General features: G+C 43.8%; 1 long non-coding RNA gene across 1 annotated transcript in view; it reads right to left on the bottom strand.

The window, feature by feature from the left end:
* Positions 1–2978: 2978 nt before the first annotated feature.
* The window catches only part of LOC109286924, a 20663-nt gene continuing 7890 nt past the window's right edge, over positions 2979–15751 (bottom strand). Inside the window, exons 2-4 of the long non-coding RNA XR_002094713.1 lie at positions 6783–6788; positions 3361–3364; positions 2979–2990 (exon numbers count right to left, since the gene is read on the bottom strand). This is a non-coding gene — a long non-coding RNA (uncharacterized LOC109286924). The remainder of the gene's footprint in view (positions 2991–3360; positions 3365–6782; positions 6789–15751) is intronic.

The following is a 15751-nucleotide window of genomic DNA, read 5'->3' as shown; positions in this document are numbered from 1 at the left end:
GCTGTCCTGCCCACCATGGCTCTGGCCCTTTAAGAAAAAAAAAAAAATTTGGAGAAAAGCCTCAGAACTCACTGCTCCTGCAGCTTTGGGGCTTCAGGGGGCTCTTCATGTGGTGGGGAGCAGCAGGGATCACCCCCTCCCAGCAGAAGTGGTGAATACAGGGGTTTTCTTGGGATTTTTTTTTTTTTTCTTAAAGAGCTGGAGCTGCAGCAGGCAGGGTAGCCATGGGGTGGGCTGGAACAATGCGGGGTGGGGTTGAAGGGCTCATGCAGAGCCTCCCCCATGCAGCATGGGGCAGTGGGGAGCAACAGGGATCACCCCACACCTGGCAGCACCCACTGAGTTGGGGCTTTTTTTCAAGTGACAGGAGCTGGGGCAGGCATGGCAGCCATTGCTGGGTTAGGGGGGATGGGCCTGGCTGATTTGGAGATTCAGCAGCACCAGAATGTCCAAATCGATTTGGGACAGTGATTCGAATCACCCAATCAAATCACTGTCCCCCAAATCGGCCAAATCCGAATCCGAAGCAAATTCTAGCCTAGCACAGGCCTACAAGTCACGTTGTGCTTACTGGCCCCATCTACGTAGAACACTACTGTGCAGCAGCATCCAAAAAAACTGTGGATGCTACTGTGCAGTAACACTGGATACTGTGCAGTCACTTACTACTTAGTTATGCAAATACTAGACGACTGCACAGCAAGAACTGTGCAGTCCTCTGCTTGTGTAGACATGGCCACCTTGTCTTGTACTTCAAAGTCTGACCCGAACAGTGCCATCATGTAGAACAGAAACAGCTGGAAGATGCACCACTCCCCTCTTCTTCTAAGAGCACAGGGCTTTTCTACTGTTCATCTGGAAGTCTCTTATCCACCTCTTCTCAGGAGCTCTTTGGATTATAACTTGTACTGGTTAAACTCAGGGCTTGCCTACATTGATGCTCTCAGTAAAACTACTATGAATACACTTTTAAAAGTTGTTTAGTTAAGCTGCATTAAACTTTTATTCAGAATTAATGTGGCCGTATTGTGATTTCTTTCACCACTTTCAAATTAAGTAAGTTAAATTCAACTAGACCCACTTTAGTTCTGAATGAGACTGTATTAACAGGGATTCAGTGCAATTTAATTAATGCACTTTAAATTCACCCTTTTAGTTATTTTGGATTGAATTTCTGGAGCATCTTGGAGCAGATGAGCCCTCAAATTATTTTCAGTAAGATGGTGTAACTTTGCATATATGTCTGGCTTATATCAGTTTAGCAGGCAAAACTCATACAAACCAGGTTTTTGATATTCAAGCATCCACATGCAAAGTTAAACCAGTTTACACTGATCTGCATAAAACCAAACTTTTTTTCTAAAACTGGTACCACGTTGTGAGTAGTTCTGCTTTTTCAACTCATGCAGGTCTGTAACAGGGGGCCTTCTCAGGGCCAATTTGACTTTGGCCTGCCCATCTGTTTCTTGGCCAACTGCCCACCTTCTTTCCCACCATGCCCTGATGTTAATTAATTAATTGTTGTTAACTAAGTGGGAGGCTGCCCAGTTCCTTGCCCTGATGCCACGGGGCACTATCTGCGGCTCCGTACCTCTGCTACACCGCAGCCCATGCTTCGCAGATGGCATCCAGCTGTTACTCTCACTGGCACCACACTGGGCCCTAGAATCCTGTCAGGACCACTCTAAGATCCCTCGAATCAGGCAGCCTACCCCACCTTCATTCAGGCTACCTAGCTCCCTCAAACTATTTTCCCCTCTCGGTTGTGGTCCCCTGGGACCTTTGGCCATATAGGCCCTGGCCTCACCTCCAAGGCCAGTCAGAAACCCCAGGCCCTTCTAGCTCTGGGTGCCCCTCACAGTGGGCCCCTGGCCCTTTTGACTGTCCTAGTCCTGGCCCCAGCATTGACCAGTCAAGGGGACTCTCTTGATCAGGACTGAGTCTCTAGCCCCACTCTATCTCTGGGGTCTGCCTTCTGGCCCTACTAGCGGGTGACCCACCCAGTTGTGGGGGTTAGGGGTTAAGGTGCCCTGACCCGCCTTTCACCGGGGTGTTAACTGGCCTGGCATTTCCTGAATCTAAAATGGCTGCCTTAATGAGACACCTGCTGGCTGCTTGGCTTTGCTCCTTAAAGTGGCAGGCACATCAGTGCCCTGCCACAAGGTCCCACAGTTCCTTCCCTCCAGGGGGCCAGACACATACACATGTACAATAGCTACTATGCAAAATGTTTCTCTTGAGGTGTGTCATTCTTCTGAAAGGCAGGAAAGTTCACTGGGTGTTGTAGAATACTCTAGGGGAGAACATCACGGCCTGCCACTCCCCCTAGCTGCTTTATTTCTTTCCTTTGGACCCAGTGATTGACCCAGAGGGGGGTGCAGTGTCATGGTCACACCCCTCTTTCCACAGTATAGTTCAGCAGCATTGGTTGCCTATAGCTCTAGATGCCTGGGTCCTCTCCAGTGTGTGAAAAACAGCAAATGCCATAGGAGTCCAGACCATGCCACAGGAGCAGCAGTTGGGGACTTTAAGTCCCTGAAGCAGGTAAGCATCCCCTCAGTCCCTCCACTTGGCACCCCTTCCCTTCCAGTCCATGATTAGCAGCATCTTCTCCTCTTGTTCCCCTCCTCCCCCTCTCTCCTTATGCCTCTGGGTGCAGGATGGAGAGTCCTGCCCGCCACTGCCCTGAACTGACCTGGAGGCAAGGGGAGCCCTAGAGCCACTCCTGCCCCACTCTAGCCAGGGCTGCAGGAAGCTGTTGCGCAGGGAGCCAAGTTCAGCCAGGGGCACCAGAAATGGTGGGTATGTTCCCCTTCCTGGCCCTATCCTTCCATGTGTTCCCCCCCAAGCCAGGGAACAGGCACAGGGAAGGGGTACCTGCCTGCTGCTGCTACTGTCCCAAGTCAGATAAAGAGGCAAGAGACAGGTCTATAACCCAACTTTTTGTTGATTACACCCCAAAGCAGAAGACTGAGCGCTCATCCCTATGCCTATCTAGCTACCTGCAACAGCACAATCCAGATTCTCACCTGTATGTGGCAGATGTAGGAGGGAGGAGAAAAGTGACTGCAGGCCATAAGCCAGTTGTATTACATTTGCTGAAATCTTCCCAAAATTTCCCATGTTCACACCCAATATTTATACACAACTTATTTAAATAAATATTCAGATTGGTATTGTTCAAATTTCTGTTTCACTGAGACTCTGGGAACTGGACTGAACCGGTTTTTTCCATGGACTTCGAAGATGCCAATTAGCTGGGGTCTAGGTCCTTGTGAAATGTACAGTTCTGGGAGAGAGGACTTCTTACCTCTCTCTCACCATCTGGATATGCTACTTGCCATGTTCTGTTTATTTTACTTTGCTGATTAGGTCAGTTTGAAGGTCTGCAAAGGTTTACTCTGGAACAGGCTCTGGGGCCTGCTTTAACCACACTTTTACTGCTTATCTTAAGTGCCTTGCAGGCGGTCAAGGCTGACAACAGGTTAACATAGTCACATGATTATTTCAAGAGAATTCTAGCTGATTGTATACAACTTAGTTCTTATAACATGTTATTATTTTTAGCTGCTGTTAAGCACCTTCTACAAAGCAGTTATTCATCTAATTTTAATGGCTTTAATAAACAGATTCTCATTCTACTTTCCAGGCTACTGCTTGTGACTTGAATACAAGTTTATTGATTATTGATTGTACACAGCTTAAGCACACAATATTCATTACTCGGGCTTGTCCTGGGTCCCTAGTCTGCACCTGTCACCATGGTTTGTCAGGCACTGTCCATGTCAACAGCCTACAGTTGTAGGCAGATCTTTGGATTCATCTGTATCAATATTAGGCTATTCCAGAGCAACCATAATTGCTGGGATCTATCAGAGGGCCGGCCAGAAGCCTCATCCTTCAAAAGAAAGTTCAGAATCAGAGCTCAGTGGCTGACAATCACATTCACTTTTTATTATCTATGGTCATCTCCACAGGTGAAAGGGATGTGACTATGTAGCCATATCAGCTTGCAGGGACTCCTCAGCAAAGCCTGTCTCCAGGGACATTTTGTATTAGTTTCCAGTAATGTTATATCATTAGGAATATGCAGGGCAGCACCTAGGGCCTATATTAGTTGTTCCCTTCCCTGCTGTTTCAGTGAGATTTGCAGGAGGTGCCTCCTAGTACATACCAGCAAGCCATTCCCTGGATGCCAGTCAGTCTGAGGGTGACTAAGAGCAGCTGTCCTGTCAATGGGGGGGCCTGGACATTTGAGTGTGAGGCCACATGTCACCAAGAAAGGGCAAACTCCACAATCATTTTCGCTCTAATCTGGGATAATTCCCCTTTAGTAATATGATCATACTTGTCTATTGTGGCATCAGGAACCTGGGTAAACCTAGGTGGCAATATCTTTTTTTAATCAAGTTTCATATTTGGTATCAGAAGCCCTCTATTTAGCCAGGCTGATAAGCAAACAGAAGATAAAAATCCACAAAATATCTCAATTAGTTCAGCTTTTGCAGACTCTCACTTGATCAGGCTTAATAGCATTTAGGCACTTGGTATATATGTTCTTGTGCCAAGAAGTCCTGTCTCCTCAATATAAACATATAAACTAGAAAAGTGACTTGATCTCTCACCATTCATTCCTCAGTTCATTTGTGTGTCGTTTCTTTTTCAACTTCAATACCTGTGTGGAAATAATTGGGAATTCTGCAGGTGATGAGAAGGGCATTAGAAAATAAATGATCTGTTAGGACCAAAACTTGACCCCCTTTGAAACTGTCACAGTCTAACAGGACATAATCCATCATATTATATATGTGTGGAGTGGGGCTGTACTTTCAAATAGACAAGAAACTATTTAACAGTGAGGTGAATCAATCATTGGAAGAGGGCCATGGGAAGTTGTTAATACTCCTTCATTAAAAGCCGTTCAGTGGCCATGGGTGTCTTTTAAAAAAAACATGGTTTAGTTCAGCCATAAGTTATGAATTCTGTGCTGGAACCATGGGCAAAATCCTGGGTGTGTAATGCAGGAGGTCAGATGAGATAAGTCCACCCCCCAATGCTTTTTACATTATGGTCCCCAGAACACTAATCAAAGGTGAATGGAAAGCTGGATCCTCCTCATTTTGAGCTACTGAATTACATGAAAAGAAATTAAGAATAGAACAAATATTGTTCTGAAGTTACCTTTCCACACAAGCAATAGCTGTATAATCACTACCAGAATACTAAGCAGTATTATGAAGTTGTGAGTGGGGTCTGTGCTCCCAGAACTGCACTGATCTCACCAATGACAGTAACACATAAAGGGCCTTTAAGGGTCTCAATGTATCTGGGCCTAGATCCCTTAGAGATCACCCCCCAACCATGATTCAAAAAGATTTCTAGACAACACAGCTATCACTGCCCACAGGGTAGCTCAATAACTCTTCCTGAAATAATTATTTTCAGAAATTTCATTTAGCAAGGATTTTCAGCTGTTCATTTTGATTTGACACAAAATACAGTATTCAAATACTGTGGAATGCCAATGCCAATTTTCAACAAGGTTTATCCAGGAACTTGGCAGGAACAAGGCTGTGACTCTAAGTCACAGTTTGATTCCTGCTTCCTTCTTGCTCCCAGGTGGGAGAAGATGAGACCAAATCTTTCAGCGGCAAAAATTACTTCCAACTACTCAAACTCTGATACACTAGGCTGGTCCTGGAGCCAAGATGTCACCCCACTGTTCACCTATCAACTGCAGAGAAACAATAGCAATATGGTAGTATGACCTCTTCATCCCCATCATAGACTCCAGCAGCGCTAATAGTGTGTGCAGGGACACATAGAGGGACTTGTTTCTTTATGTGTGGGCATGTGGCAGGACTAACAATGGAGTCCTGAACAATTAGAGGGATATTACAGCAAGAAACACAATACTTTATGTAGTGATAAAAGTTATAATTTATAAATGTCATAGATTACATAGACATTAGGGCTGGAAGGGACTTTGCAAGATCATTGGGTCAGGGGCAGAAAGTCGGCTGGGGTCAGATCACACCAGCGAGATAAGCATCCAAGTGTTTCTTAAAGGTATCCAGAGTAGGTGCTTGCACCACTTCTGGGGGGAATCTATTCCAGACTCTGGAGACTTGGACGGTAAATAAGTTTTTCCTTATGTCCAGTCTAAAATGGTCTTCCAGCAGTTTGTGACCATTAGACCTTGTCTTCCCTTGGGGTGCCCTGGTGAACAGATGTTCTCCCAGTTCCTGATGCACACCCCTTAGATAGTTTCACAGTAGCTAGGGTCAGGAGGGACCTGAACAGATCATCTATCCTGACCCCCTGCCATAGGCAGGAATGAGTGCTGGGTTCACAAGACCCCAGACAGGTGATCATCCAACCTCCTCTTGAATTTGCCCAAGGTAGGGGCGAGGACCACTTCCCTGGGAAGTGGGTTCCTGATTTTGGCCACCCAAACTGTCAAATATTGCCTTCTGATCTCTTACCTAAACCTATTCTCCATCAGCTTATTACCATTGTTCCTCGGCACCCCAGGTGGTGCTGGGGAGAAAAGGGCTCTACCTATTTGCTGTTGATCTCCCCTGATGAGTTTGTAGGCAGCCACCAGGTCCCCCCTCAGCCTCCTCTTGCTGAGGCTGAACAGGTTCAGGTCCCTCAGTATCTCCTTGTAGGGCCTGTCCTGTTGCCCTCTCACCAAATGGGTGGCCCTCCTCTGAACCCTCTCCAGGCTGGCCACATCCCTCTTGAAGTGTGGCGCCCAGTACTGGACGCAGTACTCCAACTGTGGCCTGATCAAAGTCACATAGAGGGGAAGGATCACCTCTCTGGACCGGCTTGAGATGCATCTTTGGATGCATGACAAGGAATGGCTGGCCTTGCTGGCTGCAGTCTGGTATATGCTTATAAGGCTGAATAAAAAGGGAGGGTGACTTCTTGGGTCTTGCTTGAAATGCATTGTTAGATGCAAGCCAGAGTTTTATTTGTTTTGCCAGCTGTGGCATTGCGTTGGTTGCTCATGTTCATCTTGTGGTCAGTCATGACCCCCAGTCTCTTTCAGTCATGGTGCCAGTGACTGTAGCACTGCTGAGCTTATAAGTATGATGTGGGGCTTTTCTCCCAAGGTGGAGCACCTTGCATTTCGCTGTGTTGAATGTCATCCAGTTTTTATCTGCCCAACTTGTGAGCCTGTCCAGGTCGGCCTGAATTGCCAGCCTATCCTCTAGAGTGACCGCACTTCCCCATAATTTAGTGTCATCCATGAACTTAGCCAGTCTGCTTCTGACACCCAAATCCAGATCATTTATGATTTAGAGGCACTCCCTAATTTCGAAGAGTTAGGAATTGGAAGACAGTCCCTTATGTGGGTGATAGCCTGGGCAGAGAGAGACATAAAGTCTGCAGAGGCTTGCCTATTGCTCCACAATAAGGGCTGTTGCTTTGTTTTTCTCATTCATGCCTGACTGTTTTTTTATTGAAACTGGTGATCACTACACTTCATACTTTTCAACCAAGGATTTCAAGATGCTTTAGAAACCTCATTGGGTCACACAGTGAAAGACATTGGAATAGAAAGTGCCACACCTACCCTCTTCCCCAAATTCCATATTTTCGAGTGCAACTACAGAAACACCTAATCAAGAGGGCACAGCTCCAGTTCCAAGGGTGAATTAAGCTTTGCTCTGGACTTGTGCTGAAGGTTAGTCCCAACTGACTCTGATGTAAATAGGTATTTGGCCAATCAAAGATGGCCAGACATGATACTAGCCATATCACTCCCTTGTGTACTGTTGGCTATAGAAGCTGTCATGCTTTAAGCATATTACCCTAATGGCCCACTAGACTTAGGAAGACCTTTAACCTGCCAGTATAACTATTAGACTACGCTCTTGATTCTTTTCAGATCATGCTCAAAATGCTCTGATTTATCTGCACCTTCTTCCCTCCCCCCCACTTTCCCATTTCAAACTATTTTCTTTTGAATATTTTGTAATGATTACCATTTTATCAGCTCTTCTCATTGGTAACAGCAGAATATCTTTAACAATCCTGCTTTAGTTAGGGGAGGCAGGGGGAGAAAGGAGATCTGAGTGGCAGCCTGGGGGGTGGGGGAGGTGGACAGTCTTGAAAAAATAAAGGAAATGTATCAACTTTGCCAACTGCTCCAAAGAGATCAGCGCAACAACAGAAGCAGCTAGAGAACAACTCAGACGGCATTCATCATGTGTACACGACAATGCAATCTCACAAACTTGCCTTTCAAACGGTTCTGTTTAAATGTTTAAAATGTGAGGCAGATAATACAGTTCTTAAAAAAAAAAAAAAACTCCCACTGTGATTTACTTAAGTGGAAACAGCTCTTTAAAGGAACATCCTGAAATTTGTTTTGACTTACCTCCTGAGCTGTCCAGAAATGTAAACCCTTGGTTTGAAATGTGGTATTCTGCTGTGCTTGTAGCTTCAAACAGCTTAAAAACTGGATTTCTATAAAGCTGCTAAACCAGTGGAAAACTTGCAGAAGAGAAATTTAATTTTCTCTGACTGAGGAAAGCCATGGGTGATCTGTTCAGGCCCAATATAGTTTCTCTCACATATGCAAAGTATTGATTGTTTTCACTGATTATAGTAGTAAAAAATGTCCATTATCAAACATGGACTTGTTTATTCATTAGATTGATTTTCCACCCCATCCAAAAGGCTCAGAGTGGCTTACAACAAACAGACAAACAACCCACAGACAGCATTCCCCAAATACCACCCCAAAACTTGACCCCTCTGATTCCTTACCTCCGTCCAACCACCACTCCCCTGCCTAAGCCCCCAAACAGGCAAGTTTGATTTATCCTACTTTATTCTGTATCTTCCTTTCTGGTTGATGTTAACCACACTTACCAGATTATGGGGTATCTATGCAGTATGTGCAGAGTGAAAATTGAAAAGAAAAGCTAATTTTTTACCTGCATCTGAGCAAATGAGATTAATTGGGCAGATGGGGGAAGTTAATCAACGTTAGTCTTTTCACGGTGGTATTTTGTTGTTCATTTTGGACTTCTGTCATCCCTCAAACTTGAAAGGAACTATCAGAAGCATGGGCAAAACATTTCCAGAAAGCTTTGACAGAACTATTTTTTTATGACAAAACCTTCAAGAAATACTATTCAGTAATTGGTACAATCCCTTCCCATCTGTAAAGCAGAGGTAACAACACTTTTTTTTTTCCTCTTGCCCTTGTCTGTCTTCTCCAATTTCACTCTGATCGCACAATGTGTCCTATCAGGTGGGAACCTGCATGTTCATGGAGCCAATTGTCCGTATTGGGATTACACATAGACACTAGATTCTGTCCATATGGAACAAGTAGGATAAGGGCCTCAGGATCTAGTTCAGCAAAGCTATTTAACAGGGGTTAAATTGGCAATTAAAACATTGATGGTGCAGTATTGAGCCCTGCCCCCAAAATGAGATCCACCCTTACAAATCACTAGCATGATATATGGCAGGAGTGCAAAGTACAGTCAGATTCCTGTTTGGATCCAGTAAGGGTCACTGTATTTGGCACCTTCTGAAGTCATGGCATCTTCTAAGCAGCAGCACAATTACAAAAAATGACAACAAAAGTAACACATCACCCAAGGTAAATTGCTTCCTTTTATAGGAGGTGGCCCAATGCAGGAAAGGAGTCAGGGCTTGCTGAGATGGGATCTTGCTGAGCAGGCACCATCAGTTGATCTCAAGACCTTCATATGTTTTGGGGAACTGTCTGACCTCGTCCTTCATGATCAATATGAGCAATGTCAGCTTTTATCTGAGGGGGAGTCATCACCATGGTCAGATTTGCTTCCAACAGGAAACCTCGCACTGCCTCTCCTTTCTTGCTTGAGTAAAGGTGGGGGAATGTGCTCAAGACACCTTCTCTTTAAGAGTTAGCACCATACAATTAGCCAGCTCAGCCCATGGGTATGGACCTCACCCCCTCAGAGGTAGCCAGAGGTGCCAGCAACGCTAGTCTTGTGCAGCTCGTGCTCAGATATTGGCAGTTGCAGCTGGTCCCCCTTTAGGTGAAGGAAGGCTTCCCATGCCTATCCTCACTCCTTGTTCACCCCTACAAGACCCAGGTAAAAATCTGATTCCACATTACTGAAAAGCTAGATGTTCCACTGCAAGGCAGCATAACACAGAGGATCACAGGCTAGATCGTGGCTCATGAGACCTGTGCTCAACTCAAGACTGTTTGCTACCATGCCATGCCCAAAGACAAGACTTGCCTTCTCATTTTTTCTCTGTAAGCCTTTAGGGGCAAACATCTCTTAGTATGTGAGTGCAGAGTGCTGCAATAGTGCTATTAAGTGCTACTATAGTAATAATAATACAGCTGTGGAAAAAGATTAATAACAAAATAGGGAAGTTTTTCAAAGCATGGAAGTGAATAGGAGCCTAAGTCTCATTTTCAAAGATGACTAGGGCACTTTGGAGCCTAGACCCTATTGACTTCAGTGTGACATTTGTATCTAAGAGCCTAACTTGCTTTTGAAAATCAGAAAATACTGATTCATTTAAACCCTCACATTTCCTGGGGAAAGTATCATATTTGACTAATTTTGTACCCAAAACATTTTGGGATTTTTTTTGAAATTTTCAAATAAAAAATATTCCAATTTCCTGGTTCAAAATGACTTTTCCCTTAGAAACTTAAGTTACTTCCAGTAGAGAAGATTTTTAAAATATTGGTGAAATTCAAAATGAAACATTTCAATTGAACCAAATGGAAACTTTTTTCGATTTTTATTTTGTGAAAAATTTCATGAGTTCAGTTTCTTGTCCTGGTTTTGGATGTGAAAAAAAACTTTAATATGTATAAATTTTTTAACAGAATGAAACAACTGTTCATGCCAGCTCTTCTCCTAAGTCACATGGACATTTTTGAAAATTGAATCCATTGCCTCACCTCTAGGAAGGAGAGTACTACGTTTTCCAGGCTCTGTCACCTATATTGTAGGTGGTGAAAAAACACCCGTAATGTTTTTAAAAAACACTGGTTTTAGCAAAACAAAAGATCTCATGGTCTTTAGTAGCACATCTTCCCTGGCCTGTCTATCTTGGGCTGTCTTTCCAAGAAGCCCTTCCCCAACCCTGATACATCGCTGACTCTAAACTAAAGATTAAAGCTGAAACTCTGCTAAAGCATTTAAAGTTTAAAACAATTCACTATACACTGGCCTGAGAATGAATAGACTCAATTATTCAGGCGTTCTTATGGGTCACATCTGCTCTTGTCTTGATAACAGTGCCTTTTGCTCGACATCGCCAGTCCCTGAGACCCTACATTCCCTGAGACGTTCCAGAGCATTTCCGCTCGAGTTCAGCTTTAAATTAAATAAATAAATACATACATACATAAATAAATAAAGGCAGGCCCCACCTCATTCCCCCCACGCTCCCCCCCCAATCCTGAGCCCAGTTGCACACCCTCCGAATGCTGCTTTACAGAGATAAGCTACTGGCATTTTCCCTCCCAGCCTCCAATCAGGCATTATCATAAGAAAGTGCAAAGCATCTATCAGCCACACAGCCCAGTGATTTATGTTCAAAGTTAGGATTATCTATTCTGCTCCAAATCCCTTCAAACAGCAAACCGGATAAAAGAGAATCACATTCAGCTGATAAAACTGGAATATAGGTTCATGCAACAGAATGACAGGCAGGTTTTTATCTCTGAACTGCTCCAACCACCTCATTTTGTCAGGAATTGTTCTTTATCCACAGCATGGGACTCTCAGAGTGACCTTAATGACATTCTTGCATCTTTCTCCCACTGTGCTATACATGGGTAGCTGTTTGTGGCGTTCCATTCCAGGGAAGGGGTAATAGCCCGGCAATAATTCAAGAGCTAAAGCATGTAGAAGAGAAGCTAAGCCTACTAGGGCACAGAGCCAGGTAGAGAGGAGTTCTATGGCCCATTCTTGCTCTCTGGCTGCATAGCGATGCACTATTTAGCCCATTAGAACGACCAGTTGATCACTCCATTATACTTCACTGGCTTTAGTGTGTTCATTAAAGGAAAGAAAAAGCTCTAGTGAAGCAAAAAAAAAAAAAAATCCAAAGCTGGTCAATTTGTCAAAAAGAAAAACTAGTTTCCGGCGTCGACTCTTTCACTGCCTCCTTCATAGTATACTGGGATGTAGGACTCTGAGTAATTTATTGCCTCTATCTGACAAATAACTTCTCTATCCACTAACCATTATGCTCCATCTCTGTTTATTCTGCTTAATTAGACACTATTATTGCTGGCACAGTAATGAGACTTTTGCAAAGGGGGATCACAACAGGCTAGGTAGAATGCTTTCTTAATACAGTAGAAATCTTTATGACAAGATAACCATTAACTGCAAATGCAAATGCAAAAAAGAGAGAAGTGCTTTGTTGGACTATTAACTGACTCCCATTCTCTCAGCCTCATTGGAGGCTACCTGATTCATTCACAGGAAAAATTACAATTAATCCAGGCATTTAAAGCATAACAGAGAATGAGGAAGGGAGACTGGATGGCCAATTGGAGTCAATAGATGGGCAGGATTTCAGCTCCAGCTTGTTGGTTTGATCTCAGTCCAGGTTAGGAGTAAGCAAAAACATCACTGGATGGCTGCTGAATTGCCATAAAAGCAATATATGGTGATTGCTGTCAAGTCCCTTAAAACAGAAATCTACCTCACACCATTTGGCAAGGAACAATGATCTCAAGTTTCAGCAAAAGAAGTTTAGGTTGGATATTAGGAAAAACTCTCTCCCTAGGGGGGTGGTGAAGCACTGGAATGGGTTACGTAGAGAGGTGGTGGAGTCTCCATCCTTGGAGGTTTTTAAGTCCAAGCTCGACAAAGCCCTGGTTGGGGATAGTCCTGCTTTGAGGAGGAGGTTGGACTAGATGGCCTCCTGAGGTTCCTAACAACTCTAATTTTCTATGATTTGCTGTTTCACTAGCCAGGCAGACAACAGAATGAATAGACAGAACAGAAAACCTACTAGACGTGACACTGGATTGTGGTTCAACAGCTCCCCATTCACATCGCTCTGTTCTGACACTTTCTCCCTTGTAGAACTAGAGGCACACAAGTGACTTAGAAGCTGAAGTGCTATTTTCAAAAGGGTTAGGGCCCTAGAAGTAACATTTTCCCAAATAGCTAAAATGACTGAAATGCTAAAGTCATTTAGGTGGTTTAGAAAATTTTACCATTAATTTATTTTGCCCCCCCCTGTTTCCCACATACAACATGGAGATATGCCTCTGCTACCACACAGGCGGGCCTTCAAGAAATTCTACCAATGACTGAAAGATACTCCTAAACTACGCTGGTGGGGGTTAAGACAGAATAGGTAATTGAGACTGAGCTACTGCGTCAGGTGCTCCTATGGGCATGAATAGAAATGTATTATTATTGGGATTAATAATAATAATTACACTGCCATTAATTAAGCCTATTTCTGGGAAAGGAGTTTTGGTCAGCATGATTTGTCACTTGACATGCAGAATCATAACTAGGAATTTTGGTGCCCTCGACAGAGATGCTGTTGAGTGGCAAAGAGCAGGAGAATGTGGGGTGAGGGATTTTACTAAGCACTGGGAAGCCAAACGCTGGAGAGCAGGGGTGCAGGACTCTGTGGGGCTGGCGCACAACTCACTCTGCCCTAGTTACTGTACAAGTCATAAGCTTTGACTTGCAAGATCTAGGTAAAAAAGTAGAGATGCTGCAGGACGGAAGGTAAAGACATTTCTTTAAATGTAGGGGTTTAAGGAAATCCTGATATATGTACAGGCAGAGCACTATGTGTAGCAGGGACAGGGACAGTGGAGTGAGTATTAGACATAATATTTGATGCTACAGGAGGCATCAAAGTTGGAGTTCTGACAGCTGAGAAAGCAAGCGCCTGGTTTTACAGAGCCCAGAGAGCAGGTATTCGGCCAGGGAAAGAGGCATCTACGTCTCCATCAAGCCAAAGGACCATTATTTTTTACACTAACTGACATTCTTTACAGACATTTCATGCATGGAAGAGACAGATAATTTCAGTCTGGGAAGGTTTCAATATTTTGAAAATTGTTTTTAAGTTCTGCTTCTGCACAAAACCTTCAAATTGCAGCGTTATCCACAGGAGGGAATGGAGCTATGGATCATGGGCCCCTTGACTCTGAGGCAGTCCAAACAGGGGGCTGTCTTCTGGTTGCCAATCCTGGAAGCCCTAGGACCACAAGATAGCTGCCAGTATTTTGTCCAGTAGGAGTTTCATTGCACTCATTTCTTTGTTGAAATATGCACACACTCAGAGAACCCCAACCACGATTTCTAAAATGCTATTTACAAATGAGATTTGACTTATTTCAAATTCTCCTGCTGAATCTAATCTCTCTCTGGTACCTGTCACTGCTATATCAGTTTATTTGTTTCCTTGTCCTCCCCCAGCTGTTGGGCTCTTCAGTGCTAACTGCACAGAAATAATGGTAATTACACGAATCCAGGTTCAAACCCACTTGCAGCTCTTTTCACTAAGTCTGCTGTTAAGAGTCTATCTATATTGCAATGGCAGAGTACTCAGCTGGGCAACTGAGGAAATAAATCCCCCTCATTTGCTTCTACTGCACATGCATCAACCCTGGAAATGCAGTGAAGATGCCAGGGATGGAGAGTGAGCCACTATGCTTGAGCATGGTGGAAACCCTGTCTGTCTCAAGTGTGGTGCCTAGGGTGCCCTTGCCTCATTTCTCATTGACTCATTCCTGGGGTTGACAGGCACAGAGCAGGAACTGGTGGGCAGGGGTTATTTTCTCAGGAGTGCAACTAGGCAGTTCGCTGTACAGCATAGATATACTCTGTATTTCCTGCCTTGCCAACAGCACTGCAGTTGGTACAGGAGGACTTCAAAGCTTTATGCATCAAATAATAAGGTATAGCCATATTATCCCAAAGACGCTGAGGAGCTTTGAAAGTGTGTGTGTGTGTGTGTATATATGTATATATATGTGTGTGTGTGTATATATATATATATATAATTTTGTGTTTGATTTTAGACATTTATGGTGAGATTAAGTTGAGTGGGGGAAGCGGCAGGGAGAAAGGGGAAATGCAGTCAGCTTTCAATAAGGTAAACTAAGAGGAAAGGTTCATGGCAGAGCTAACTTATAATTTATGTTGTGCAGCTTTAAGCTTTGGAGGAAGTAAATCTGGTTTTGGAGCAAAGCTGACTGTGGTTTGGAATGTTTTTCATTTACTCTGAGAACCAGGAGCCCATCAAAATGAAAGCAAGAGTGATGAAAACTTTTCATTATGCTTCTTCATTTACTCAAAGCCTTCATCTTAAGCTTTACAAAAGGCAGGAGATTAATAGTAAAAGCTGCCATCTCTCATCTATGTAACTGAAGGCTGAAAACAAGTCAGCTTCCCACTCCTCTCCCTTTTGCTAGGCACCGTCTTGGAAGATCTATACACTTGACCATTCCTTGGCATTTTGGGTTTATGGAGCTGGTTGCTTCTTCCTTCTTATTCATCCTGGGCCTCCATTTTGGCTCTTACTTTAAGTATGTATATAATGCCCCAGCATCATTGCCACTGTGTCAAAATACTTTTATTATATTTGTCTTTACAACTTACCCGTAAGGCAAAGTTCCAGATGTGGAACAAAGGCACAGAGAGACTAAGAGAGATTTTAAAAGATTTAGACATACAAGGAACTAGAACTCTTGGTTCCAAAATGATACCTTTTATTA

The sequence above is a fragment of the Gavialis gangeticus genome, unplaced genomic scaffold (assembly GCF_001723915.1).
Source record: "Gavialis gangeticus isolate Ggan-Ray unplaced genomic scaffold, GavGan_comp1, whole genome shotgun sequence".
NCBI classification, from domain to species: domain Eukaryota; kingdom Metazoa; phylum Chordata; order Crocodylia; family Gavialidae; genus Gavialis; species Gavialis gangeticus.
The sequence above is the reverse complement of the archived record's forward strand: the minus strand, read 5'-3'. Positions and strand labels throughout refer to the sequence as shown.